Source organism: Cricetulus griseus, chromosome 2 (assembly GCF_003668045.3).
Source record: "Cricetulus griseus strain 17A/GY chromosome 2, alternate assembly CriGri-PICRH-1.0, whole genome shotgun sequence".
NCBI classification, from domain to species: Eukaryota; Metazoa; Chordata; class Mammalia; order Rodentia; family Cricetidae; genus Cricetulus; species Cricetulus griseus.
The window spans coordinates 340,335,693-340,361,412 of record NC_048595.1 but is presented as its reverse complement, the minus strand read 5'-3'; the positions used below and the strand labels follow the sequence as shown (position 1 = coordinate 340,361,412).

Here is a 25,720-nt window from a genome sequence, read left to right as displayed (position 1 = left end):
ACATCCTGAGATTTTTCTTTGCCAGCAATATGTCTCTGATATTCTAAGAGAATATTCTGTGTTAAAAAGCATGGAACTGAAGTGCATGGGGTTAAATCCTGGCTTGGATCAATTACTTCCTGGTTACATTTATAAAATATAATGTGATGCCACATTATAGGGTTCTGTGGATGCTATGGCCCAACATATACAAAACACTTGGGATAGTATCTGGCACAGAGTAAGTTCAATGTTTTATTTTGCATTTAATAAATATTTGTAGAATGCCTACAAAAATGCCAAGTTCTGTTCTAGATACTAGAAACCCAGCAGGGATAGATCAGACAACAATTTCTGAGGAAAAATATGATATTTAAATCCATTTAATCCATGTAAACTGTTACATAAATTGTGATATGCACAGTGAAAGGGGGAAATACTATGTACCTGGATGTGACTGGCATTCTCTCTAACTCTACATTTAATGGAATTGGACCATATAAGCACTTTTTTTCCCCCATAGGAATTCAAAGTACCAGGCTTCACTCATTGTTTTCTCATCTTTATTTTGAGAAAGTGACAGAGAAAATGCTTGCAATGCAATTTAGACTTAAGCGTGCCTTCTCTAGTTATCATATTATGACTAGAGTAACACCAAGGAAGAATTTTTAGTGCTTAGTCAAATATTTATAGTTATTTTCTAAGTCAAGTATTACTAGTTATTTTCTAACCCATCAAAACATGCATTCACCTCATTCACAAATAGATGAATGAAGTTCTCCCAGGTAACTTTATTACCTTATGTTTGCTTACTGATGAACTGAAAATATCAATCAACAATTAGGTGGGTGCTGTACTCACTCATTGATTACAATAAGATTGGCCACCAGGTATAACAACTGGCAATAGGGGATTGCAAGCAAAGATTCTTTATTTCGTTATTTGGATGTCATGTGCTCTTCTTTTCTGCTGGCAACATTTACCACATGCATATAAGCACACAGGCACCAGCCCTCTTCCCCTGCTGTTAGTAGTTTTTCATGAGAACTTGTGGTTAAGCATGTCTCAGCTACTGCCTAAAATGTCCTACTGGCTAAGGGGGAGTATGCACAATTGCTTTTGCACCTTCCCTGCTTGCTTTAACTCTTTTCCTGTTGCCTAAGTCTCCGTTTACTTTCTGGCTTGATATTTTATGCTTTAAGTTGTTTGTGCCACCTAGTTTCATTCAATATGGAGTTTGTGTCTCTTATCTTCCTTGCTTTGCGGTGACTTTTTTAAGAGGCAAAGAGAATGCCATCCTGGAAAATGTGTTAATTTTACAACAGTTTAAAGACTTGTGTAACTTTTCCATATTTATAGCTATGTTTTTTTTTTTACATGCTTAATCTATTCAGTTCTTTGTCTGTATTTTACATAGCATTTGCTTGTTCTCACATGGACAAATGGAATATAATTTTGCTAATTTAGCTCTTGCTCCTATCTGTGCATATTTTAAAAAAATATCTAAAACCCACCTTGACAATAATATAGCAATCTATCAGCTTGAAAGTATGTAAGGAACTGACTCAAACTGTTCAATACCCAATGAGGTACTTTATCTTAACTAATAATCTTACAGGACCACTCTGGTCCATGCAGCCTTGTGTTGACTGAAAATATGGCCCATGACTATACTTGTTAATTTGAAATGCCTCTTGCACCAGAACATAAATATTAGATTATTAGGCAGATGAAACAAGGTTTTGCTATTTTAATAAATAAGTGATTTGTAGCCAAAGAGAATAAGCTGCTGTGAATAGGCAGCTGGCTAAGGGGGAGTATGCACAATTGCTTTTGCACCTTCCCTGCTTGCTTTAACTCTTTTCCTGTTGCCTAAGTCATTCCTGTTGCCATTGCCTACATATAAAATGTTTATTAACCATCTGTGACTTATATTTCACAGAAAAGGTTTTGGCAAGCAGGACCCATTTCCATATGTGAGTGAACTAAGGCCTGGAATTGGAAGTTACAGACAGGGCTGAGCAATGTCAAGTCTCTTGACTAGGAATCACTGAGAGAGGGCGTACTCAGAAACTCAGAAATCTGCCTGTACTCAGGCTAGTAGGCCTTTCTGAAGAAGCATATATGGTGGACACCTCCTGTTCTTCTTGCCCTGACTCGCCTGCCGTCCATTGGTTATAACATCCAGAGTCATTTTGGAAGGATGTGCTTGCTTTTCCATTGAACTTGGAGCAGAACAGGGTGAATCTCAATTGCTCATGACCTTGTGAGCCAGCAGACAGTCCCAGAGTGCATCAAGGTCAGAGGAGGGCAGACTCAGAGACAGAGAGGAACAGACTGGGTTTGAAATAAAGATGACCATTGGAAAATTGCAAAAACTCAACAGTAAGATTTAATGAGGCACTAAAATAACTGTTATCTCTTCCTACTCCTCATCATATGTTAATGTCTTCCTGTACACTAGGAAGGAGTGGTAAACTATTTTGCTTTGCAAAATCTATGGCCATGTTCAAATACTGCAAAAATTCATTTACATCTATGAAAAATGATTCTAACACAAAACATCTTTGGTTTCTGGGGGGCAAAGAAACAAGTAGGCTAGCTTCAATATATATGGTTGACTCTGCTATCTCAATTTTATAGGCTATATAAAACATAACTAATATTTGAGCTTCTCAAAAAATGTCTTCTTGCGTTAGGAAGAGTACAGACATTGATTACAGTGAAATAAAGAGAGATATATAGAAAACATACATTGGCAGGAAATATCAGAGTAAGAATTCATTCCTCAATTTTAGTCAGGGACCCTATTAGGCATTGCACTTGCATAGTTTTACTAATGTCTCATAACAGCATTGGGATGTATGTTATCATTTAGTTTCCATTTAGTGTTGAAAACTATTCAAGTTCAGAGTTGGTAAGCAATGAACTAGAGACGGACCACAGTCATTTTCTTGTGTTTCTGCCTTTTCTTCTATGCTCTCCCTCTTTTCACAGGAAAAAAATTGAATGTGGGCTGGCATCCTAGAGCATTAACAAATGTGTTAGTAAGGTCCCTTGTGGTCCATCCCCCCAACTCTCATCTGTCTGGCTCAGATGAAGGAGCAAATGGGAAGGGACTGGGCTGGATGCCTCAAGGGGAAATGATGGACATTTTGATGATAAATCAGACAGGGGCTTTAGCAACTGATTGATGGCAAAAGTAGAAGAGAGATGTCTGTGTCTGTGTTAGGAAAAACAGAATGCAACTAAAGAACATTCTACAACATGGAAATAGCTTTCAAGAATCTAAGAAGTTAGCTACTCTCATCCCAACTTTTTTTTTTAATCCTTTTAGTTTCAAAAGTTGAGTCCTTGTACAGGCCACCTGCTCTGCTATAGCATACCTGGCAGGATGGGACACCGGGGCCATTTTGTCAAAAGGAAAAGAATGGGAAAGGCCTTCCATGAGTCTAAGGTGATTCAATGTTATCTGGCCCTGTCCTTTATGGTGATCTCAGACGATAGTAATGCAGGATATCTTATGTGAAAAGATTAAAATGTATAAATAGAAAAACAGAATCTTTCTCCCCAAATTAATTATGCTCCTGGTTCTAATGATAGAAAATTTTAGAAGTGACTAAGAACTTAAAGTTTAATTCTCTGTAAATCCACCCTCGTGTGTACTGAAACTAACAGATACCACATTCACAGTCTTGCCTTTTAAAGCACACCAGAGGAAATTTTCATAAGCACCTGAGTGGTTCATAGAAAGAATATCTATACTGGAGTTAGGAGACTTGGCCTTGTCCAGAATAGATACTTCTTTACTAGTAGCAGCCTTAAGACACAGGACAATTTATTTTACTTCTCTGAATTTTCATTTGGTTTTGCATTCCCAACTTGCAGAGTGCTATGAGATTTTAAGAAGTATGAGCACATGCCCAACACATAGGTGTGTAATATTACCTATGGCTTGCCCTGGAACATGGTTGTATTGTGGTCTATGAGGCAAACACTTGAGAAACATTTGACAGTATAAAATAACACATTTTATCTGTATTTTTATACTTGGGGCTAAGGAGTTTGAACATGGTAAGATGTTCCATTTGTGTGATGAACATCTCTTATAAGCATTAAAATATTAATTTACAAAGAAATACAACATCTTATTGAGATAAGCAGTTCGAAAGAACATATTCGCTTTTATGATTTTATTTGATAAAAATACAAAACATTATATAGAATATAGGCTCATAGGTAGATCCTGCTAAGTATCTAAAAGCACTTTGAAAACATTCAGAGCACACCCAGCAGCCATCAGGGGTAAGGTCTTGAAACCTCTGTGCCTTAGAGTTAGGGAGTCTGGTTTTACAGCATTTTTGCTTGCCTTAATTTAGTGTCTTCTGTTCTTATCTTCAAAGAATTTGTAAACTGTAGTGGATGGGAAATTCTGCAAACTCGGAACATGGGAACTATATTAGTAAGAAAGCTTTTGATTTGAAAGCAAAGTGCCAAGACAGTGTTAGCCAGCTTAGAACGGCCCATCAAAATGGAAAGAAAAGTAATACTGAAACACCAGTGTCAGATAGGTAGTCACGGCCAATTTAGGATGGAGGTGAAGAGGGAGAGATCAAAATGATTCTGAAAAGAGGCCACTTTGCAGTCACATTTTCAACTCCTCACCGTATCTGTGACTTTAACAACCAGAGTGTCCAATTATTGTTCTGAATTTATTTTTAATACTCAAATTTTATTTATTTGTGTGTATGAACATGCCATTCCATACACGAGGAAGTTGGAAAACAGTTTACAGGAGTTAGATCTCTCTCCCACCATGTAGGACTGAGGGCAAGTGCATTTTCCTGATGATCCATCTTGACAGCACCCCCACTTAATTCTTAAAAAATTCTCCCCCCACCCCCTTTTTTTGTTTTTTTTTTTTTTTGAGACAAGGTTTCTCTGTATTGTTTTGGAACCTGTCCTAGAACTCACTCTGTAGACCAGGCTGGCCTCGAACTCACAGAGATCCACCTGCCTCTGCCTCCCGAGTGCTGGGATTAAAGGTGTGTGCCACCAACGGCCAGCTCCCAATAATAACTTTCTTGGCTATTTTTAAATTTACTTATTTTTATTTTATGTGCATTGGTGTTTTGCCGCATGGATATCTGTGTGAGGGTGTCAGATCTTGGAGTTACAGACAGTTGTGAGCTGCTATGTGGGTGCTGGGAATTGAACCCATGTCCTCTGGAAGAGCAGCCAGTGCTCTTAACCACTGAGCCATCTCTCCAGCCCCTTGTTGGCTGTTTAATTATATAAAGGAAAAAATTTTTTGCTAGCAATTTATTTTCAATGCATAAAATAACATGAATTTCAAATTTTTCCAGGATTTAATGAGATTGCTGATTTTTACATCTTTCCCTTTAAAATGATGTTAAATATTAATTAGCTAATGTATTTAAGTACTTTAAAAAGAGAGAAAATCCACATATAAGATGAACTCTTTGTTAGATACTTGTAGACTACAAAGCGTTGTTTTTCTGCTCTAAGAACATATTTGGGTAGAAGACAGTAACTCAGTGTATTTTCTACTAATGGTAAAAGTTATTTTAGGGCTAGGGAAATAACTCAGTGTGTTTTGGTGTTTGTTGTGCAAGCATGAAGACCTGCATTCAAATCCCCAGTAACCACATAAAAATTGGGTGTGTCTGTGTGCACCTGTAGGAACAGAGAGGATGATGAGAATTGCTGGATGTCAGTTCATCCCTAACCAGGTTCAATGAGAGACATCATTTCAAAGGAATAGAGCAGAGAGGAAGAGAGCAGGATACCTGCTGTCTTTATCTGGCCTCTTCCTGTGTACAGAAACATGTGCACCTACATACACATGTGCACATACTTTACATACAACACACACACACTGAGTACTTATAACATGTATAGGATAAAAAGCACTAGAACTCCTTTATTGTACAGAGTTGTTGTGGCTATCCTGGGTCTTTTGTTTTTCCATATAAAGTTGAGTATTGTTCTTTCAAGGTCTGTGAAGAACTGTGTTGGGATTTTGATGGGGATTGCATTGACTCTGTAGATGCCTTTCAGTATCTCAAGAGAGCTGTTAAAGCATGTGGGATAATTATAAACTTTATTGACAGGCAATAACTGCCTTTCAAAATATCCATTTAAATTCGTAATAATACTCATTTACATTACAATAGAGCTGCTTAAGCTCTCAGCCTATTTAGATGAGAGGAAAAATGGGCTGTGTTCATTGTTGCTCCCTATATGATATTCAATTTGAAAATTCATTTTCTCATCAAGGCGGAATATTGTGGGAGATTTGAACAGAAAATTCAATACATTGAAACTGTAATTTTATGTGTAAAACCCATCACTTAAGTATTATCAAGGCTTTGAGCACGAACATTAAGAACAGCTCATTTTTATCTTCCTGAAAAATCCACTTTTCCTTCCTCCTCAAAGGATTCAATTTTTATTTCACTTCTTCAAAGACTCTCAGATTTCTCTTTAACTATGCTCTATATGTTCTTTAGCCTCAACAAAATGTACATATCTTCATTTCCTATTAACCATCCATATTTAATAAGTGTTTTTCTTCCTTTAAAAGTTATGACTGGCATAGTAATATACCTATATTTCCTAAAGTACATAAATGGTTAGCATACAATAAAAAAAAGCACTAGAACTCAGGTTTAGAAATCTGATGAACAATTTTACTTACTTTTCTTTTCTTTTTTTTTTTTTTCTTTTTTTTTTTTTTTGGTTTTTCGATACAGGGTTTCTCTGTGTAGTTTTGGAGCCTATCCTGGCACTCACTCTGGAGACCAGGCTGGCCTCAAACTCACAGAGATCCACCTGCCTCTGCTTCCCAAGTGCTGGGATTAAAGGCGTGCACCACCAACGCCTGGTAAATTTTACTTTTTGAGGGAATGATAAAACCTTAGAACTCCTCTGAGAAACACTTGATGAAGAATACTGCTCTAACCTGCAAATACAGCATCTACATGTAGAGAAGGAATAAATCCTATGCTGCAGTGGCAACATTCTAGAGGGTGGTGCAAACTGAGGCAGAAATAGACATCTAGACTGTCTGGGGCACTTTGGACCAGAGCATGCTTTTGACCAATAGACTGACAGTGTGTGCCTGTGGAGCTCACAAGACATATGTCTGGTTATATGTCTGCGAGGCCACTACTGGGACAAATACATAAACAGTAAGCCAAGGTCTTCCCATGATATCTTCCACTTTTTGAGGGTTTGCAACTAGTAAGCTAAATAAAACACTAGAGTTAAGTAGAGTTTTCTTTATTGAAAATAAATGCTTAGGGTGGATCTGTTTCATACTTAGGAATATTTTTGTGTACATAATGCGATATACTGGGGATGACCTAAATGCAAAGGAACATGAAGATAATATATTATGTATACTTTATTCACAGAGCATGAAGGAAGTTGTATAAAGAATTTTCAGTTTACCTGAAGAGGTGGGAAGTTAACAAGATGGCTCATTAGGTAAAAGAACTTGTTGCCGGGTCTGGCAACCTGAGTTTGATATTTGGGACCTACACATTAAAATTGTCCTCTGACCTCTGCATGCATATGCCCTCCAATAAACACCAAACATATTTATGTTAAAAAGGAGACGAGGTGCAGGACTTGTACTTTGGTGCCATGCTGGGTCATTTAGGACTTTGAATTTTAAGGTTAGTGATAATCAGCCTGTATCAGTTTGTGACAGACACCTCTTAAAATAGAGTCAGATATCTATTTAGTAGACAGATATCGACTATACATGTGATGTTTTTGCACACATATTAATGAGCAACTTAAGATATTTAGGTCATCTCTGATCTCACAAATTCATCATTTCTTTGTAAGAAGGAGGCTCTAAATAATCTCCTTTGGTTATTTTGATATATCACCCATGGTAAACAGCCCCCTTTCATGTAACAGAAGACAAGAACTCACTCTCTTGCCTGGTGAGACACCGTGTACCTGTAGGCCCTTTCACCGTGTGCCCCACCCAGAGCTGCTGGTAACCACTATTTTTTTTTTTTTTCCGAGCCAGGGATTTTCTATGTAGGCCCAGCTATTCTGGAACTCAATCTACAGACCAAACTGATCTACACTCAGAGGCCACCTACCTCTGCCTCCTGAGTGATACTTTTTTTTTTTTAAGTAAGGAAAGAGGAAATGCCACAAAGAAAATTTTTATTAAGGAAATTTGCCTGACTAGTAGTTTATCCAGGAAGGCTGTTTGTTCCCACTACAACAATGGGATTTTAACTGGGCTAATGTAGATCACTAGACCAGTAAAGAGCTATAGGCATTGGCAAAAGGACCAGAAGGATCATCTAGTGCCTCCCTCTAGGCCTGGAAAAAGTGAGTATTTTGGGTGCAATTCCAAAGATAGATAAATGGACAACTGGTATAGCTAAGAATTGATCACAGGGGCAGACTAGACAAGAAGAAAGGACTCAGTTGAAAAGTGTTTGTTGCTTCTGCTGTGAAAATGACTGCTGTTGTCATTGCTCTTTTTGAAAGTTTATCTCTGTAGAAAGAAGGGGCCCCAAGTCAAAAGATATCATAAAAGGACAACTTATAAGTCAAGATCTAGAGAAGAGAATGACAAGGTAGACACAGAAGAGAGGAATTGAAAATACCAAAGAGCAGTGCAGTGCAGAGGGGGAGCAGTGCAGTGCAGAGGGGGAGCAGTGCAGTGCAGGGGGGAGCAGTGCAGTGCAGGGGGAGCAGTGCAGTGCAGAGGGGGAGCAGTGCAGTGCAGAGAGGGGAGCAGTGCAGTGCAGGGGGAGCAGTGCAGGGAAGCAGTGCAGTGCAGGGGGAGCAGTGCAGTGCAGAAGGGGAGCAGTGCAGTGCAGAGGGGGAGCAGTGCAGTGCAGGGGGAGCAGTGCAGGGAAGCAGTGCAGTGCAGGGAAGCAGTGCAGTGCAGAAGGGGAGCAGTGCAGTGCTGAGGGGGAGCAGTGCAGTGCAGAGGGGGAGCAGTGCAGTGCAGGGGAGCAGTGCAGTGCAGAGGGGGAGCAGTGCAGTGCAGAGGAGGAGCAGTGCAGTACAGAGGGGGAGCAGTGCAGTGCAGGGGGAGCAGTGCAGTGCAGAGGGGGAGCAGTGCAGTGCAGAGAGGGGAGCAGTGCAGTGCAGGGGGAGCAGTGCAGGGAAGCAGTGCAGTGCAGGGGGAGCAGTGCAGTGCAGAAGGGGAGCAGTGCAGTGCAGAGGGGAGCAGTGCAGTGCAGGGAAGCAGTGCAGTGCAGAAGGGGAGCAGTGCAGTGCAGAAGGGGAGCAGTGCAGTGCAGAAGGGGAGCAGTGCAGTGCAGGGGAGCAGTGCAGTGCAGGGGAGCAGTGCAGTGCCAAAGGGGAGCAGTGCAGTGCAGTGCAGGGGAGGGGAGCAGTGCTGAGAAATCAGGTGACCTGAGGCTCCGCATTGGGTAGGTCTCTTCCCTCATCTTTAATAACAAACAAACAAGTAAGCTCTGACTCATTTCTAGATAAAGCTTTGTAAGATGAGGTAGAATTTCTCATGATCTCTTATAGTTCCCTGTGCTTTTGTAGGGCTAAGCAATGCTTAGCAGGGCTTTTCTATGCACTTGCTAACCTCTGTATGTACAGAGACACATATCTGATAACAAAACCTAACAGCGTGGTGTACTGAACATGCTGATGTAAATACTGGGGTTCTCTCTGTCTTGGTAATGGTGCTGGAATAGTCTGTGATTCAGACACCCCACAGTTTGGTTAGCCTTTCCCCACTGACTACTAACAAGGCTGCAGGGACCATCTACCTACATGCTCCCCTGTACAAGCTTGGAAGCACCTTTTAGAAGAGATATTTTATGAGTCCTCCTCCTCTGCAACTGGATTTCGGTTCAGTTCAAGGTTTAGCTGTGGGTGTCTGCTTCTACTTCCACCAGCTGCTGGATGAAGGCTATACGATGGCATATGAATCAGTCATCAATCTCATTATCAGGGGAGGGCATTTAAGGTAGCCTTTCCTCTGTTGCTTAGATTGTTAGTTGGTGTCATCTTTGTAGCTCTCCAGACAATTCCCTCATGCCTGATTTCTCTACTGATCCAGACCTTGGAAATCTATGGGCCCCCTTGTAGTGGGTCTGTACTTATTCTAGCATAGGAATGGACTCTGGGAGCCCATCCCACATGGAAGGATACTCCCTGAGCCTAGACACAAGGGGGTTGGCCTAGGCCCTATCCCAAAGGATATGTCAGACTTTGAAGACCCCCCCCCCCGGAAGGCCTCACCCTCCCTGGGGAGCAGATAGGGTATGGGATAGGTAGGGTGTTAGTTGGAGGGGATGTAGGGGAGGAGGGGACAGAGAGGGTCCTGGAATTAACATGTAAAATAATCTTCTTTCTAAATAAAATAAAAAGAGATATTTTAAAGTAGAATTGCCGAGAGTAAGGACTTTGCATATTTTAGTTCAGGTTCTGTCACAATGCCCTCCTTCAATGTTTGTAAAAGAGACTTGCTGAAGGCATGGGTCCCTCTCTCTCCTTGGATATTTAAAATTATTTTTCCAGTGTCATTCACATAATCTTTCTTGGCATGAGAAAAACAGAAAATCTCCTACTTTAAACAGCGGTGTGACAATCAGATTAGTCAATGGAAATGCCCATCACCAGCTCACAGTAGACTGTCTATGAGCCTTAATTCCCTCCTTTATCGAAGTCCTGGTGATGAAAGTCTAGTCAAGTTAGATGTGTATTGATAACATGTTTAGGCTAGTAAATCCACAGACATTATCTATTGTACTGTAACTCTGTACTGTAACAGTTCTCCAACTGCATTTCATTTTTTATTTATTAGACATATTTTGAGTTTTTTTAAAGATAGTTACACTATTTAGTCCAGGTTAGCCTTCAGCTTCTGTACATATATCAGATACACTCCATCCTCTCTCATGCCCCCTCCATAAATACATACAGCAAACACATAATAATTGTGTAGGAAATTGGGGGTCTCTGAGAGTATACAAAGCTCTCAGATTGAAATAAACTGCCCTGTCCTCCTGTTTCCATCTCCTAAAATGCTGGAATTACACATCTGTCATGACAGGTAGCTTAAATCTATGTTTTAAGGTTCATGAGAGTATTCAGCCTTCACTAGTTCTAGTTTTCATCAACCCCAGTGCAAATAAAGGTACAAATTAATGATAATATCAACATAATACATTAATTTTATGCTTAGGTTTTCATTAGAATGATACCAGATTCATGTAGCAGGGTTGGAGAGGTGTCTTAGTAAGAAGGCTTTTTGTGCAAGCAGGAAGATGTGAATTGGAATCCACAGGACCCATGTAAAAAGCTTGGCATGGGTGTGTGCACCTGTAACCCCAGAACTGTGGGCGATGGAGATAGGAGGGTTGCTGGAGCTTGCTGGCTACTAGTATAGCTCTAGATTCAGTGAGAGACTCTGCCTCAAGCGAATAGGGAAGGGAGTAATGGAGAAGGCCAACCAACATCCCCCTCTGGCTTCTGCACATACATCAAATATACTCCCTGCTCTCTCATGCATCCCTCCATACATACAACACACACACACACACACACACACACACACACACACACACACACACACACAATTGGAAATTGAGGATTTCTGTGGGTATACAAAGATCTCACATAGAAATAAACTAATCTAATTGCCCACATCGCAGTCAGATATATCAACTGCACATACAGAGGCAGAGAGATAGAGTTCTGAGCCAAGCTGATCTATACATCAAGAGTCTTAAATTAGCCTGTTATTACATTATAAAAATTAATAGTCAGTCACATTTACTGTTGGTCATCTATATGGAGCCTGAATATAACTGTAAATTGGTAAAATTAGCATCCAATTAAAAGTGTTGGATAATAATTCATATTAATATTCTATCCCTCATGTCCCTCAGCTTCTTTCTTTGATTTTGTTTTAGAGACAACATCTTACTGTATAGCTTGGGCTGGCGTTGAACTCACAATCTTCCTTCCTCAACTTACTGAGCGCTAGGGTTATGAGCATGCTCACTACCCTTTTCTCTACATCCAATAAATGAGAAAATTATTTGCTGCTTCTTCCCCCTCGACTCCTCTGGCTCAAGCTTTAACGTTGCTCATCTAGACTACTACAGCAGCCATTAGCTGGTCTTTTATTTATTTATTTATTTATGTTTATTTTTAGTGTCTCTGTGTGTACATATGTAACCATGTGATATGCATGTGGGTGTGTGGGCATGTGCATGCCTGTGTAAATGGAGACCAGAGGTTAGCACTGGGTGTCTTACTCAATCAATCTCTACCGGATTTTCTGAGGCAGGGTCTCTCACTGACCCCAGAACTCACAGGTGCTGTGAGACTGTCTGGTCACTGAGTTCCTGGTAACTGCCTTTGTCTGTCCTCTGGCCCTGGAACTATAAACACATATGTGAGTCTCAACTCAGGTGCTTATGCTTGCATGCCAGTCTTCCAACTAACTGTCTCCACAACCCTAGGTAATCTTTTTTCCTTGTTTTTACTCACCTACAATTTATGATCAACATAGCAAAAAATGAGCTCTGAACTGCAGACCAAACCATAGTACTCCCTGTCATAATGGCTTCAATGTCAATTGCTTCAATTACAAACTTCAAACTATGATCTTGGATCCATAGCATTTTGTTGGTGCTTATTGTTCCAGACTCATCATTAGCCATTTCTCCTTGGTTCCACCCACCCAAAGACCTTTTTCTTTTGCTACATCAAAAGTATCTTTGTATCTTCAGTCACTAGATTGTGTCATTCTGTCTGGTATGCTTACAGCACTCTCTTAATTTATTTATTTGTTTAGTTCCATTCCTCTAACTAGAAGTTGTTATGAGAGTAAAAAACCATGTATATGTTTCCATTGTTGTATTTCCAGGTGGAAACACATAGTAGGGACTCACTAAATGTTGAATGAATACATGGATAAGTAAATGGTTCTCTTACAGAAAGATAGAGGAGAGCCAAATTCTGCCGGAGATATCCACTCTTACTTTGAACAACACAGTTTTACTATAGTAAACTGTATTTGGCAGGATCTAAATCTAAGGCAGTAGTTTTCCTAACCTGGCATGAATAAGAAGCACATTTAATAGTTGGTTTAACAGTCAGGCAGAGGGACTGTGGTTTTGGATGCTCTTGGATACATCTCGGAGGTCTTGCTTAGAATGTCAGAGAGTTCTAGTGCAAGAGACCTGTGAATCTCACTGGGAGACACATGGACTATTTGTCTCCTTTTGTGAAGTAGAGATGTCCCAGTCAGGTAACAGTAGCATCACTAATATGATAGAAGTATACATTAAGGTATAAAGATATATTTTAAGTAGTATTTCAAAATAACTAAACTGGGAATGATATTTCCTATTTCATTTTACTATACTAAGGATAACAGTTATCAAATTCTGGGCCCACTACTGGCAGCATCAGCATCAACTGAGAACTTATAGAAAGGCCAAAGCTCAGGCCTTTGTAGACCCACTAATTAGACACTCAGTGTTTGAGGCAGCAGCTTTACTCTACAGGTTCTCATGGGGGCAGATACACACACACACACACACACACACACACACACACACACACACACACACACTGAGGTCTGAGCAGCGGTTCTATAGTCCATGGTGTTTTACTCAAAATTCAGTATAAAAATGCCAAAGTTTACTGAAGAGGAGTAGCTCCATGAAGTGTCTGCACTGCAAAAGCGTGATTTTTTGTATGTGACCAGCTCCTCTCTCTCTCTCTCTCTCTCTCTCTCTCTCTCTCTCTCTCTCTCTCTGTGTGTGTGTGTGTGTGTGTGTGTTTGTGTGTGTGGGGGGGGAGAGGGAGGTAGGGAAGGAGATGAATACCGATTCCATGATAGTTACACTCATCTGTGTTGCTTGCTCATATTTTGATATGAACCAATGCATGCTGGATGACTCCAGAGGTAAGCAAGGTTGACCATTAATTTCCCAGGGGAAAGAATTGTTGTTAGTCACACCTCCAGTTTGTGGGAGGGGGAAGGAAAGAGATTACAAGTAAGGGAGAGAGAACAGAATGGAAATTTACTACATTGATTGTTCAGCCTGTATTTTAAGATTTATTATCCCCCCCCTCTCTCTCGTCACTATTTTTTGAATTACAACAACTGCTGTGTGAGTCCTTCCCCACCCCTACCCCTGCCAGAGGCCATCAATGTAGAGTGCTACACTTCTTTTCCTGCCACCTGAGGCTGTGATGATGCCCAGGTCTGTGCTGCCGATTATCACGAGGGGCCTTACGTTAGAAGTCGTTAAAGTACTAACCATTGTTCACCTCTCAAAACGGTCCCAAATTGTGGGGAAGGAAACAAAGATTATAACATTTTTCAGAAATGAGGCTTGTCGTTAAAGTTAAAAGTAAAAATAAAAATAGCAATACGATTTCCTGATTTTCTAATTCAAGATGTCTCCCGTTCTAGTCTTTTGGTTTGGCTTCTCAAGCCCATTTTAACCAAGGTGGTTTAGGCTGCTGAAGGCAATAGCACATGGGTGAAACCATGAACAGGTTTTACCTCAGGAGGCAAGCATAGAATGTGATAGGCAAGGGGCCCTCCAAATTTCCAGAGTCAGTAGTTAGGATCTCAGTCAGGCATTATACACCTGTGGAGGATGGCATCCGAACATCTGTACATGGCAATTCTGACCTGCAAGAGGGACTCTACCTCTGGACCTTTGGCTCTGATAATGGAGGAATATAGCGATGGCTCTCATTATTTCCAGGCAGTCTCAGCTCACACTTAGTATTTCAAGCCATCTTGAATTTAGTAACATCACACAGGCTAGAAGCTAGACATCTGCCTAGTTTCGTGAGTGCTGTGGCTAGCCTCCTAAATTAATTGCTTTCATTGCTACCTTTTTACTATGGTGCTCCCACCCATCTAGGGAGGCTTCTATTTTCTTAGGGGAGATAACAAACCTCAGAGGTCTGTGAACTACCATCTTTTCAGTGTACCTGAGTTTAAGTTCAGAGAGACTCCTGGGCAGTGGTCTAATTAATTTTCTCCCTTTGAAAATGAGAAGGTGGTTAAAGAAGTTACTTGGTCCAGCATCTCCTGAAATGGATATGATTGGGCCCAGAATGGAATCTCTCTTGATATTAAACCCAATTGCATTATCCAGTTTGATAGCTGCAAGCTGATTATATTTTGTCTGACCACTCTCACACTGCTCGTTTCGATAGAACCAGGGCATTATTTGGAAAGAAAGGACTTTATTTTTCCTCTCAATGAATTAACTGACCTTGCAACTGCTGTACTTCACAATTTGAATTGGAAACGTGATGTTTGATAGACTTGATTTGGAACGTCAAATCTGGAAAGCTGTGCATTGTGAGCCTGGTGACTTGAGGTTGTAAGAGTGTGTGCACACGCCTTACCATTAGGTGCCTTGCAGCTCTCACTCTCAACGCTGACCCAGGCTGCAGCAATGGCCACTTCCTACTTCACCCAGTGACATATGTTTGCAAGGTTGTTCTCAGCTTCCCCATCATGAGCAAATTTAAGATTAAGAACAATGACTTCAAGTTCCTTTTTATGTTTCTGCTGAGAACAGTCAAAGGACAAACCATTTGTCTCTGGTGAACTTCAACTATAAGCGAAATCCATTAATCTGCATATTTTTCATGTGTCATTAGCCCTAAGTTTAGTTCTGAGGGACACTGGTCCTACTGAGGTAGTTTTAGAGAGAACGACAAAAAGTTCTATGGGCAGTTGTGATTTGGAAATTGTTGCAGACAGCACTCTCACTTAGATATTCACAGTACAGTCATAGTTTTGTTTGTCTGAAATCAGGTCTCAGAAGTCTCCACTCTCCAGGCTCTCCTAGACTTGCTGCATAGCGCAGTCTGACACTAACCTCTTAAGATCCCCCTGCTTCAGGCTCCCAAGTATTACAGGTATGTGCCACCACACAGGACCCCTCAGTTGTGTCTGAAAGACTTTATAATAATAAAAAAATTTACCTCAGCTTATCCTGCAATTTTCCAAATGTATGTTTCTTACAGAATACTTATTTGCACCTGTATTCTTATAAAAATCTTTTAAAACTTTTAATTAACTTTTTGTGTGTGTGTGGTTGTTTTGCCTGCACGTATGGATATGTGCCACAGGAATGCCTGCTGCCTGTGGAGGTCAGAAGAAGCCAATGAATCCTCTGGAGTTGCAGTCATGGATGGCTGTGAGCCAACAGATTGGTGCTGAGACTTGAACCTGGGCCCTCTGCAATAACAAGTGCTCCGAATTGCTCAGGTACTCTTTACCTCCTCCTACAAAAATCTTAATTCTGAGAGAAGAACTAATGGGTGTGTATCACACATCTTACAGTGTTTTTTTTTTTTTTTTTTTTTTTTTCCGAGACAGGGTTTCTTTGTGTAGCTTTGGAGCCTATCCTGGCACTCGCTCTGGAGACCAGGCTGGCCTTGAACTCACAGAGATCTGCCTGCCTCTGCCTCCCGAGTGCTGGGATTACAGTGTTTTAATAACTTGGGGGATAAGGTTTTTAAAAGAGCAGGTATCATAATATAAACCTAGACTCCACAAAAAGGCCTGCACTTTAGTCTCATTCTAAAAGTCATGCATTTCTGTTAGCTAAGTTTGAGCCTTAGCATCTTTGTTGCAAAATGGAGAGAATCTGGATAGCCTGTGGTATAGTATGGATGGGACAGAAGACCAAAATTAGTTGTAGACTATCCAGATACAGTAGAAAACCATGAGTGATGCTTAAACTCATGTTGGTTTCTCCCACACCAACATGAAGATAAGCCGGAAGTGTCACCATTGCATTTCATGTAAAGAAGTTCATTTTTAAAGCGTTAAAAGAATGTCACCTTGGAAATATACCATTGGCTGAATTAAAATCTTTTTTCTTTAAATTTTTTATTTCATTTATTACATTTCATTTTTGAGACTGGGTGTAACACTATAGCCCTGGCTGGGCAGAAATTCACCCTGGGGACTAGGATGGCCTCTGCATCACTGAAATCTACCAGCCTTTGTCTCCTAAGTTCTGGGATTAAAGTGGGCAACCGTGCCTGACTTGTTCTCATGTTGAACAAAATGTTGTAGTAAGTTTTCTTTTGATTCAATTAAAATGTAATTACACTATCTACCACCTACTCATCCTAGGTCCTATGTACCCTCCTCTCCCAAATTCATTAAGCAATTTTTCTTTAGCCATTGTTGTTATTTTAGTCATTTTTGATAGGGACCTGAACATTTCCTGACTCTCCTAGGGATGCCTTAATTTTGATTAAAATACAACATCTTATAGGATACACAGAAAATTGTCTAGTTTTTAAAAAAAATTTTCTTAGTCTTGTTTTGTGTACAGTGTGCTTCGTAAAAGTACAGTTAATAATAGTCTCACATTAGCTACCAAGAGCCTTTGTGGAGTAAGAGGTTTCTCAGAGTGCTTCCTAAGTGACAAACCCTGTTGTATTCAGCTCAGACAAGCATTTGCTCACTGAACCTCTTCTAAACCTTATGAAGTAAACAGTATTATTGGTCTTATCTTAGGTGAGGAAATGTACATATAATTTGCCCAAATCTGAAAACTTTTCAGTGTAGAGCTTGGGTCTGAACCCAGACAGTCAGGCATCTGGTCACTGTGTACTTCTCCCAGGAGGTAGCTGAACAGTGGATTCTATTTGTGTTCTGGGTTGGACTCAAGAAACAGGAGGTAGGGTAAGGGAAAAAAATAACAAGCTGAGATCTGAGACCTTTCTTTCCATTTTCAGGAAGTAAGTACAGAGGGCTGATCTTTGTAGTAAGAACTCAGTGCTTCTCCCATGGAGACCCTAAAGTATGCAAAAGGTCCCCTCCAAGATGTCCCCTCTCCCGAGCATTTGTGTAGGTATCTCTCTTCTCTCCAGCTCCTTTCCTCCTCTCCTCCCTCCTTCCCTTGGCTGGTGTGCCTATTCAGTCTTTGCCCTCAGTGTAGGCTTCAGTTCCAACAAGAAGGCTTCCCTTCATTTTCTAGGATCATTTGAGACTTTAAATACTCGATGCCCTGTGCTGTTTCTACTTTTGTCCCATTATGTGGAAGTAGAAATGACTGTTTATTTATCTGTGGTTCTTATTAGAAGGGATGTGTTAGGAAGACAGCAACCCACCCATCCTATCTCTGGCAATCCGTAGGGTCTAGCATAGTACCTAGCATGTTCTTGGTGCTCAAAAGGTATTTGCTGCCATCCCCAGCTTCATCTTTCCAAAGTGGCTTGTCATGGGCAAAATAATTATTCTTCACATATAATTTCCTTCTTTCTGATACATAATAGGAAATGCCTCAGACTTTAGGATACTGCTTGGGTAAGTGAGGATGGTGTTTCTGTTTGAGGACTGCCTCCCTGGCCCTGTTGTGTGTTCATGTGTCTAACATCCCTCTAATATCCTTAACTAACTTTATTCTTGTTCCTTTCCTCTTACCCTGATATGCATGCAGGGATTCTTTGAAATGAAACCATAATGAGCATATACAGTTGTGTTGGTGGATTCTCAGGGAGTCTGTACTGGGAAAATGACCAGACCCAGAAGACTATGTGGACAGAACCTTCACTATCACCAAAATTGTCCATCCAGTTATCTTGGCTTTTAAGAGGCAGAAAGCAGTTCAGATGGAAGAAGAGATGTGACAGCCATAGATGCCATTGCTGTGGCAATCTCTATGAAGTGGTGAAAAGTTTTCTCTGTGGAATGCTGATCTAGCCAAAACTGACTCCAGTTGGGGGTAGGTGACAACCTGAGAGGGTACCATTTGCTTTCTACCCTTCTTGCTTCCCCTCTTGTTACAATATTGCAATAAACCCTTTTACTGACGTGATTTTTTGGAGTCTTCACATTTTCATTATTTTTAGTATTTTTTTTCAGCACAAATTGAAGCACTTAAATAAATGACACTTTCCATATTCATTTCTGGAACTGAAGTTGAGGTATTGGCTCACTCGGTGACTCAGATTCATTTGTTCATCTCGTATCTTTCAGTGTCTCTGGAAAAACATGAGGGTGAATAGGGCATGGGCTCTAATTCACAACAGGTTTGGTTTATCAGTTGGTACAAATAACACTGTTCAGAATATACTGTGGATATTATGGGGGCAGATGCCAATCCAGTTTTAGAAGTGTAGGAACAGAGGCAGCTGGAGGTTGTCTATCCTTGCTGTTTCATCGTGTTCTGAGATGATGAAAGAAAGTCTAGGTTCTGAGCTGTCCTACAGTACAGCTACATGTGAACTATTTAAGCTGTGGTGAATTTAAATTTAAATAGTTTTCAAGGCAGAGTTATCCTTTTAGGAAAAAGGAAACAAGCTACAGAGAAACCTCGCTCTGTGCAAACCAGGTTGGCAGTGTTTTCAGAGGTCACAGCATCTGGTTGCATTTTTGATTACTGCCACGCCTGTACAGGAGTGTTATTCTGTATCCTTGGTCACAATAGAAAACAGCAGAATATGCACTTGATCTGTTGGAGCCATCCTAAGGATGTTTGGCTCTGTTGGGTAGCTTGGTGAAGCCCTAGCCTGATGAGAGAATAAATACTGCCCAGCATCCTCCCTTATGCAGTTTTAGACTGCTGGATGCCAGCTTACTGGAACTTACACCAGGCCAGGATCTACAAGAAGTTCTGCAACAGTTCTTACCAATTGCTTGATATATATATATATATATATATATATATATATATATATATCCATTCTTATTTGGCCCACGGTATCCCAAAGGAAAAAGTGGTTTTAAAAATTGCTCCAAATAAGCTATTTTATGTTATAAGGGATAAAAATCACATGGTATTTAAGGAGGAACTAACTGGAGATTTACAAAAAGTTTAGATGTAAGTGTACATAAAACTCTCCTGGTGGGGCTGGAGAGATGGCTCAGAGGTTAAAGTTTCTCGATGCTCTTCCAGTGGACTGGGTTCACTTCCCAGTGGCGGTTCACAATAATCTGTAATTCTAGTTCCAGAGGACCAACCATCCTCTTCTGGTCACCGTGGACACCAAACATGCAGGTGGTACACAGACATAGATGCAAGTAAAACACCCATATACAATAAATAAATAAAATTTAAGTAACAACAAAGCATTTCCTAGGAAAGTCACTAAAAACAAAGATGCTTAGACAGCAGGAAAGGAAGCAAGGAAGGCAGCTCCATGGAGTAAGAGCAGGAGTCTCAGTTTTTGAGAATGCCAAAGCCATTCTGATGGAGGGGGTTTGTGGGTCACACTAGAGTAGTACTGCCTTCAGGAGCAATTACTACAAACAAAAATTCATGATGGCTACTATGTGACATATTTTGAATTGAGAAAGAGTGGCTTTATCTAATGGCAAACTGAATTATATTTAACAATTTACACAGCAAATTCTGTTCTTCGAAAGAACAGCAAATTGTTACAAACTGATTTTCTAGGCAAATTTGTGAAAATATGAGAAAATGCCATCATATTTTCTCCTCAAATTATTTAACAGTTAGTTGCCAGATTTTCAAGGTGAATTACAAGTCAGCCAAATGAAGCCTGAGACATCCTTCACTGTTTTATTTGGGATAGAACAACAAAAACCTGATACAATGAACAATTCAATTACATTAATCAAAACAGTGTTTGGTATGTTTTCTTTTGCAAAAGGATGTATTTCCCTTAATACATTCAGTAATGTTATCTGTTCAAATCCACTTAAAACTGTTACAAGGTGAACTTTTGAAGACACAGTTGAATGGTTTGTTATGATGAGTTTTAGCATGAAAACCCTAGACTATTAGATCACACTCACAGATTACAGAAACTCTTATTTTCTTGCCTTTTTAAGAAAAAAATTCCCTAAGGATGACAGCCCATTTGGGGGAAAGACTAATTTTATATTTCCAGAAGAGGCTAAATATGTTCCTGATATTGCAAACTGAGTTTCATTAATACTCTTCGTTGTATTACTATGCTGAAAGATTTCCCACCAGTCTGCCAGCAAGACATAAAAATTCTCTTTAACAGTGTATGTTATGTTATTTCTTGATGATTTATCCTTTCCTCCAATTTCTTTCAATAATATAATAGAGAAAATTGGGTGTATATTTTCAAGCTAGGCCCTCTCAAAATAAGGGATGAAGAAAGAGTCTGTTCTGACCTAGTTAAACACAATCTATTTTAATATCAAACATTAATTAACCTCTGTCCAGTGGATGTCTTTGAATACTGACATATTCATTCCCCCCTCTTAATGTGAACTACTTTAAGTAAAAATCAATTGTGGCTGTGCTCCAGTTGACTTTCACTTTAGCTGCTTGGCTATATTTGTACTTTAAATATGGGTCTCAGTCAAAATTCTTCTTAAAAAACACCTGACCTACAAGATTCTAAGGAATTACTTTTGAGGCCCCTTAGGGAACACAAAGCTCTTTTTGTTGTTGTTAAGATGGTGTCTCTTTCTATGGTCCTGATGTCCTAGAACTCACAATGTAGACCAGGCTGACTTCCAAATCACAAAGTGGTAATTTGCTTTGGAAAGGTGAACTATTTACTATGCCAAGATATTGTTTGTTCAAGGCATAGTTCAAGTGAAAACTTTAAATCAGCAATTAGCTTCATAGAATGGATGTTTTACCTGTTGCCCAGTGCAAACTTGATATCTGTACTTGTTCCATACGTGAAGAGGCTTCAAATGTCTACTGTTTTTTCACATTCTGATAACCCAACCTTAGGTATTGTCTCCCTTCTTTCCACTCTGGGGGAAAAGCAAAACTTAGGGCCTCACATGTGTTAGGCCAGTAGGTGCTTTACCATTGAGCTGTTTCCCTGCTTTGTGAGGATTATTTCTGTATTACCCATCAACTATTTTTCTGATGTTAATACTTTTAAAAGTTAAATATCTTACAACTAAAATTTAGGTATCTGATTAAAAATGCCTAGTAAAATGGCTGGTGGAGCTTTATTATAGCTGTAGCATAATCTGCTTGTCCTCAGCCTCTAGAAATGGTGGATAAGGTAGATAACTATGAACACATACACACACACACACACACACACACACACACACACACACACACCACACACACACACATTCACGACATGCACACACACACATTCACAGACATGCACACACACACATTCACAGACATACACACACACACATTCACAGATATGCACACACACATTCACAGACATGCACACACACACACATTCACAGACATGCACACACACACACACACACACACACACACACACACACACACACACACATATGCACCCACACACACATGCACAGACATGCATATACAATAGTTAAGTCGCCACCAATGCTTTGAGTCTGTATGATGTGTCAGGAAGTACACTAGGAAGTAGTTTTTCTATATATTGTTTAACAATTATAATAGCTATATAACACAGAAATTTATCTCCACAAACATGAAAAATGAGGCTTACAGAGGCCAAGCACCTCTCACAGGATCCACCCGTAAGTGGTATAGCTTTACTGGCACTTATGTCTCTAGCAACAAAATATCCTCAGGCCTCTCTGATGAAAAAATGATTCTGGCAAAAATCTGCATCTTCAAAATAAAAACGTGAACGCATCTTTATAAAAACAACTTCCATTTCATAGGCAGATGTTAACGGAACTGTCTACAAGGTCACCTATCAACCTCACAGCTTAGAAAAATATAGCAACAAGCATGAAAGAAACATCGTTTCGTAGTGCCACCTCCATCTTCCCCTTTTATCATGAGGCACCCATGAGCATGGGTGTCTATCTGCACCATCAAAGCCTGAGAGTGCCTTCCCTCAAACCTGCTTATCTTTGATTCAACTAAAAAAGCATCACAAAAGAAAAGGAACTCTTCATTTCAGTACAGCTGCCTGGCTTTGTTTGCTCATTTCTTTTTTTATAGTACTATATGAACATAGGTCTCTTTTAAAGATTAGGTGCTTGGTATGTGAAAATTCACTGAGGGATAAAATGAATGTTGTTGCCAAATGATGAATTATTAAGAAAACTGAGCCACTATAGTTGGGGCCCTGATCAGGATCTGGACCTAACAATGACCAATGTTTTTACTCCTTATCGCTTTTTATGTTGCTGATTAGTTGATCAGTTGGTAAGATGAGAAGAGCTCTCCCTAAACAAGGGGATATCTCAAAGGAACAAAGGTGTGTGTGTGTGTGTGTGTGTGTGTGTGTGTGTGTGTGTGTGTGTGTGTGTGTGGTGTATTAACAACTATCAACACAGCAGTTTCTTTTCCAGTAGTATGCCATTATTCTTATTTTCTAGGTCAATTTTCTTAACACCTCCGTTTGTTTCTTTGCTTTGAATGCTGCTTTGAATACCACTAGTAATACTGAATGCAGGTGTTTTTGTTTGTTTTGTTTTTCCTATTGTTTGTTTGTTTGATGAATAACCATCATATTGGCCATGCAAAAATCTTTGTGCAGGGCAGACCTTGAGACCATTGCATGGTAGAAAGGGAAAAAAAAGCAAAGATGAGGGGACTAGAGAACAGAAGACAGGAGAAGAGGAAGGGCAGATAAGAGTGCCAAGAGTCCTTGATAACTGACATGCTACTCCACTTGTCCAGGCTGACAGGCAGTTGCAGTTGACAATACAACCACCAAATATTTAAATGAGAGCCATAGCCCTGTAAGGGCTCCACATTTCACCAGAGAGCTTGGAGCTCGCTGTGATCTAGAAACTGAAGCATCAGTGTTGCCACAGCCAAGGACTTTTGGGTTACTGGTGTTCTGCCACCACAGTGGTCTGAGCTATGCCATCCTGGGTGTTACCGTATTTGAATAGTATCTTTGTACTTCCCTCACTAAGCAAATGTTTAAGACCAAGCACAAGGCAGTACCTGTTTGCTCAAACACATTGCTCACTCATTTGCGTGTTCTGATGTAATCACCAACTTCTAGTATCCTGTTTCAGTGCTGTTTTGTCATTTCTTTGGTCTGAGAAAAAACACCCATGACTTGGAAACTCTTCATCTTCCCAGCTCCTCACTTCTTTGTACCACTGTGACCAGGAACCTGATATAAATAAAAATCCAACTCCTGTGTCCATCCTAGACTCCCAATGCCTGTGTCCACCTCCACCCTTATCCCCTGTGTCCACTCTAGATCTCTCGAACTTGGATCATGGGGTATTTTAAACACAGCTTTAAGTTAGCATTTGAAAGACTAAAGCCCAATTTTGATGTTTTGTTTTTACTTCTGAATGGAAGACATGACATGTTAGCATTGGTTAGAACCTCAATCCACCTTTGCTATCTTTCTCCCATTGCTGTTTTCTTGTTTTGTTTTTTATCTTTTGTTTTCCATTTAGGGCTCACAGTGGTCAGGAAGTTGTGTCAAAGACATTGCTAGGTGGGGGCAATCCTGTTACAGTTTAACTCAGGAAAGAACCTGAAAGCCTTCAAGTCCCAGGTCTGGTAGTAGAAGGCTGCTTTCTAACATTCTTATTTGTTAAGGATGTCTAGTCATTTAGCACTAAAAATAGGGGAAGGGATAAAATAACCCCCTTGTTGCATCACTTTGGGACAGCTCCTGCCTGTTCTTGTATTTAGATGAATTGCATTCTCCCAGACATGCTCTGTCCATGAGATAGTCGTTTCTAGTAAAATAACAAGTACTGATAACAACACAAAATAAAACCACTTCCCCTTAGCCATCCTTTCCCATATGCTCCTTTTAGGGGAAGAGACCTTGAGGTAAGAAACACCTGCTTGAGAACAAAAAGACAAAGCTTGGTAAAGGAGTTTGAGCTGCAAGCAGCTGAAATGCTCTGAATAAGAAAATGGAGAGATCGTTTTTCTTTGTCTTTGCTGTTGAAAAGGATGGGTCAAGCAAAATCAGAAAAGGAAAGAGAGGCCAGCCACTGGAAGAGGCCAAAGCTAGTGTTCTCAAACCCTTAGCTGCCTGTGAAGAACAGAGGTAGACACTATCCCATCCATGTTTATGTTCAGCATTAATGCCTCTGGCTCTTGACACCTTCCGTACAATCTGTCTTGCATGAAATTGCTTGCAACAATTAGGTTGCAGTGAAAAATAAGGAGTCTGCCTGAACTTTTGCTTTGTTGTGGCAGCATACAACACGGGGCAAGGAAGAGATGATCTCTTAAGTCCATCCAAATTAGGAGAAGCAAGAGACAGAAGCTGGGATCATCTTTGAGGAATCGAGCCTCTTGCTCCTTCATGAATCAACACAGAGCAGTTCTATAACCATCCAGCTGGTGCTTGGAATTCATTTATTCTGATTTTAAGGAGCACAGGAACACAACTAAAACTTAAGCCTTTTATACTTAAAAATTGCATGAATCGAATTCTCTGTTTCCTTAGTGAATAACTCAGCAACCTGTTTAGCTTTCACATGTCTACAAAATTCAGCCATGGTGACCATAGTTCAGCCCCTAGCACTTAGTTGGGTTGCCCACAAAGGCCTCTTGTTCAGCTCCCAGGTATCTGATGCCCTATTTTGGTCTCTGGAGGCACACATGTGTGCACACTCCCACAGAGTCATTCATTTGTACATGAACTCATGAACATATATATATACATATATATTATATTATATATAATATATAACATATATATAATAAAATGAAATCTTTTTTTAAAAGAAAGAAAAATGGTCAAGGAGTAAGTCATGGTCATAGATATATGTGTAGAAACAAAGGCATGCATACATACAAATGCTTGTGTGTGTATGTGTATGGTGTGTGTGTAT

At 40.1% G+C, this 25,720-nt stretch overlaps 1 protein-coding gene across 1 annotated transcript in view; it reads right to left on the bottom strand.

The window, feature by feature from the left end:
• Positions 1-25,720, bottom strand: part of Fyb1 (FYN binding protein 1) — a 96,326-nt gene that overhangs the window by 44,672 nt on the left and 25,934 nt on the right. The gene's annotated exons all lie outside the window — the stretch shown is intronic.